The sequence below is a fragment of the Palaemon carinicauda genome, chromosome 10 (genome assembly GCF_036898095.1).
Source record: "Palaemon carinicauda isolate YSFRI2023 chromosome 10, ASM3689809v2, whole genome shotgun sequence".
NCBI lineage: Eukaryota > Metazoa > Arthropoda > Malacostraca > Decapoda > Palaemonidae > Palaemon > Palaemon carinicauda.
In genome coordinates this window covers 2,452,233-2,457,468 of record NC_090734.1, presented here as the reverse complement: position 1 = coordinate 2,457,468, position 5,236 = coordinate 2,452,233, and the positions used below count along the sequence as shown (strand labels likewise).

General features: G+C 34.5%; 1 long non-coding RNA gene across 1 annotated transcript; it reads right to left on the bottom strand.

Annotated features, from left to right (window-relative positions):
* Positions 1-2,653: 2,653 nt before the first annotated feature.
* Positions 2,654-4,657, bottom strand: LOC137648369 (uncharacterized). The gene is made up of 3 exons (XR_011045597.1): positions 4,048-4,657; positions 3,831-3,921; positions 2,654-3,697 (listed from the first exon to the last, which is right to left on the bottom strand). It is a non-coding gene; the product is annotated as an uncharacterized lncRNA (long non-coding RNA).
* Between the last annotated feature and the right edge of the window lie 579 nt (positions 4,658-5,236).

Genomic DNA, 5,236 nt, shown 5'->3' with positions numbered 1-5,236 from the left:
TGGCATGAACGAAGCTAAGCTTATTAGTTTCATTATGAAGCAGATAAAGGACACATCCATATATATCACGACTGGCATCAGTAAACACTACAATACTATATTTACCATTACGAGGACCAACAAATCTAGAAATACGTAAAGGTGCTGCTCTGTTACACTGCTTTGAAATATTTTGCCATTCCTTCTGCAACTCCTGAGATAGTATCTGATCCCATCCAAGTTTCTTTCGACACTGTAATTTATGCATAAATAATCTACACCTGTTGAATAATGGCATATTAAATCCAAAGATATCGAACTGGGAAGCAATAGTTTGCAATATGGACCTTTTAGACTTGGCTTCAGCATTTAGATTAATGGGCTTTGTAAATATCTCATCAGAGTACCTATCCCATGTTAGACCGAAAAGTTTATTTATTTCAGGAGTGACTACTTTATTCTCTACATCAATTACATCCTGTAAATCCCTATCATTAGTGACAATCTGTTGAACCTTGAAATTGTATGGCTCAAAAATACATGGAATCTGTTTATAAGCCCAATATAAACTCTCTGAATCATTGAAAGTTACAGCTCCATTATCCATATATATAAGTGAATATATTAAGTGCTTCAATTCACACAACATTGACTGGTCAGATGCTTGTGCAACTAATATGTAATACAGAGATATCATAAGTAAAAATGGGCTGCATCTTAATCCAAACGGAAGCCTAACATTCTTGAATGCAACCAAGGAAAAATCTCCCTTACTAACATTCTTGTACCAGTAAAACAGTAATCTAGCTTGGTCAGCTTCACTTAAAGCAAGCATATTAAACGCCTTCTGCAAATCAAAAACTAACAAATAATTATCAAACCGTAAATTAAGGAAAGAAGATGACAATTTCTGATTCAAAATAGGTCCTGAAAACATACACTGGTTATGTGATAAAGATGTGCTTTTAGAAGATTCCTTGAGATTAGACAAAAACACTACCCTACATTTAGTCGACTCTCTGTCTGGCTTAAAAATAGGCATATGAGGCAAAAAAGAGAAGTAGGAATGTTCAGCCTTGTAAACCTCTAAATCATATATTGGCTCAATGATACCCAACTTAATCTGCTCTTTAAAAGTTTGATCAACTAATTGTAAATGACCTTCATTCTTCCTGAGCTTCTTAAGGTTTGACTTAAGTGTGAGCTTAGATAACACCTCATTTTTAGAAAGCAAATGAGACACTTTGGTATTCCATGACAAAGGAACTTCTATCCTTCCATCAGATCTTCTACTAATCTGTTTTAAAGTAAATTCAGTTAACTTTTCATCAAGGTCTGTATTAGTTTCACAATAATTCGTTTGATCATAATTCAAGAAATATTTGCACTCAGATTCGAGAATTTGATCAGTGGCACGCTGCAATTGTCCTTCCAAAATATCACCCTTATCATTAGGGACTGAAAAAAATGTATTAGTAGTAAACGCTGATAGGCAATTTTCTTCCAAAATATCAACACTATTGCTAAGAAAAAAAGAATTGCTATAAACATGGATATTTGAACAACTAGCTTCCTTACTTACTGATAAACAAGCTCTCAATCCCCCATCTGTACCTCTGAAATTGGCAAGCAAAGCTTCAATATTACCAGTGAGCATTATTCCTACCTTAGATTCAATGTACACAGAGGGACTCACATTACCAATCACTATCTCTTTTCCCGTTAAGCAACTGAAAGAATCTGTGCCCAGCAAAAGATGCACAATATCAATTTGCCTCAAATCACTATTCAACAATTTATCAGCAAGAACTAACCCTTTACTGTGCACAGCTTCAACAAGTTCACCAAGAAAGGGTAACTCCAAATTGATGCTTATCTCCGGAACCACAATTGCCGAAATATGCTCCACTGAATCTCCAATCCTAAGAGGCATCTTAATAACTTTAGTACAGTACTTTTTACTCTCATTAAATCCCTTGACCATGAGCTCAATGTTTGAGTGAACAATTTTAAAATTGTGTGAATTTGCTAATCTAGCAGACACAAATGTACTCTGAGAACCGCTGTCCTTCAAACCCCTATAGACACTATCATTGCCCTCAAGAGAAAAAGTAAATGTGAGCAATATGGAATTCGTCGAGTACTGGTGTGTTACAGCAACTCCACTGCTAGCCTCCTGTTTGGCATTAAAATTAAGTTTATTAGTCCGAGATGATCCATCCCTTGCAGATTCTGACACACAAAGGTAACTCATGTGATAACCATTACAATTTATGCAACGCTTTTTAAACCTAAACCTACACTCGCTAGACATATGGTTTAACATTCCACATTTTACACAACCTCCGAAAGACTCAATTATGTGAACTTTTTCTGCAGGAGTAGAGAATTTCTGACATTTATTAACATAATGATTAGTTTCCTTACTATCACTTCTACTACAAAGGAGACAGTTTGGTACAGAAGATTTACTTTCCATTACTTTAGTTTTAATGGCCAAACTATCAGTAGTCTTTAACAGGAGTAGTTCTGAACTTATTTCTAAACTTAATCTCTTGAGGAGTTTTACCTTTAGTACTTACGTACCTCTCACTAGCATTAAAAAAAATTATCGAGAATATCATCCAAAGAGGGGTGAGTTTTCGTGGTGATTTAAACCAAGTGACTCTTGAAATTATCATTAATACCACGCCAAGCAAAAAACCTTGTAAACTCATTAGCATCAATTTTTAACGTCCTAACAGCCTCACAAATAGTTCTCAGATTTGAGATATATATGAAAGGATCATCCTTCTCTCCAAGCTTAAGATTCAACAATTTCTGGATGGTAGAATTTATTCTAGCTTCTTTAGAAGCAAAAGCCGAAACCAACAACTCCTTGGCATCTTTATAACATTGCTTGTCAGCTTCTAAGCTATACAACAAATACTTAGCCCTACCATCTATTTGCTGTTTTAGTAGAAGCAACAAATCCCTATCTGGATAACTAAATGCACTGGTGGTGTTTTCAAACTCGGTTATGAACCTTAAAAAATCTTCCCCTTCACTACTACTAAATTTTGGAAGAGGAGCTGTGGGCTGCTTAAGCAAGCTTCTAGTAGTATCACTTACATTAGAACGAGGATTTTCAGAAACATCAAGCAAGGGCAATAACCTTTCAATTTTATCCAAATAATCTTGACATGAATTTAATTCAGTTTTCAAATCAGCCTCAACTACAGTTTCTCTATTAAAGAATTTCTCAGCTAGAATCTTACTACCGAGATCAGACAACTTTTCCTTGTAGCGTAAGAGAATACCTCTCTCAGACAAACGCTCAGAAGGATTAAAGGAATCATAATTATTAACATTATTAAAACATTCAGTGACCTTTTTCCTAATAGTCTTCCGCTGACCTACCAATATCTGTAACTTATTCATATTTAACAAATATAACGAGCTAGAAAAGAAAATTGATTATTGGACTGAGCAACCCTTAAACACAAGAATTTTACTCCGGCAAATTCAGCAGTCTCCATCAAGGCCCCACGTTGGGCGCCATAAGCTGAAATTTGAACATTCTACAATGGTAGTTAGGAAAACTCTTCAAAACAATTCACCAAATTTATTATAAACATTTCAGAAAAATAAAAATGTTATAAATTGTCTATTCCGATTGCTTGAAGGTGGTTATATCTAGGGGTAATTTCCAAACTACTTTCAGCTTTTCCAACCTCACCTGTATAAACAACAAAAAGGAATATATCAAAATATAATAAAAGAAAGGAAATTATATAAATTCAATTTGAACAAAGCATTTGAATGAATCGTAAATTGCATATATGATCTATATAAACCTAATAAGCCATTACCGATAATGTTGGAAGTGCTCGCCAATGTAAGAAACAGGGAATTTATCCTCGGACTAAGCCACTTCAATTAAACATATGGATAAATGATATCCTGGAAGATGAAATACATTCCGACATCAAACACTGTCCTGAAGCTATAAATATAAGCAATATAATTTTGTATAATGTATTCACTATAACATTCACCCTTCGAATTAAATCTAATATAAAGTCTTACCAATAATATAAATAAGAAAGATGAACGCAGGATTATAACCCAGGACGACCTAGCTTCACCAACTATACCTAAGCGTAAGTATTGTACAAGTATCAAAATTAGTTTAATAGTACACAATATATATATCTATTAGAGAGGAAGGAATTTATTTTATATTGGTGCTTTGAAGGCTTAAGGCAACGGATAATGATTACCATAAAACATTACGAAACCCCTAACAATGCTTGGTTCTCACCTTTATCCATGCAAGCTATGAGACGAGTCGAATGCCCTCGAAGTTTAGAGTTTCACGCCGAAGGAAGCTCAGAGTCCAAATCAAGGGAAGTTAGTTTATGTTGAATAACTTCGTCAATGCGGAAACACTTGAATCTCTCAACCCAAACATGGTACGGTAAAATAGCAGCACAGCACAAATTCAATGATAAAAATATTGTAGCACGAATCTAGCAGCTCAAATCTTCGTGCCCAAATACTGCCAGTGAAGATATGGACGGTATGGTTTGCTAGGCCAGACTGTCTTGGGTATATCCATGAACCTCCCAAGTAAAAAGAAAATGGCGTGATTAGAAGGCTTGTTAGCTAATTACTTAGCTCGTAGTAAGCAAGAAGGACTTAGATGGTACCAAGCATATAAATGTAATTTAACTAGTTATTTTAATAGTTTAAGAGAAAAGTCCTCCTTACTTCAATAAATACATATATACATATACTAATAAATAAAGGTAAGAAACTTTAATGAAGACTGTCTTGGGAGAATGACAAAATAGCAAAATATTGGTTGAACAATGAACTAGAAAATAGTAGGACGAATCATTTTGAAATCACAGATTATTCTTTTCATTTTTTTTCTAGTTTTTACTTTTTTGTTGTTTGTTTCCGACATCTATCATTTAAAAACATACATCAGTTCTCTTCTCTGTCGTAATTATCTTTTCTCCAATCCATATGATATTCTATATTTAGCTTATTTTTTTCCCTCGTCCTACTTATTAGCATTTCTTATTTTTTTATTTTGATTCGTATTTTTGTTCCTCTTTTATTTGACATAAGATTGAACAATGACGAAGTAAGAGTGGCAGGCGTAATAAGGATTAGAGAGTTGACACGATGGTGTGAGCACGTGTTGAGGTTGGATGGTGGGAGAGGAGTGAGGAGAGCTTTGGGGGAACCTATTAGTGGGAGAAGATCG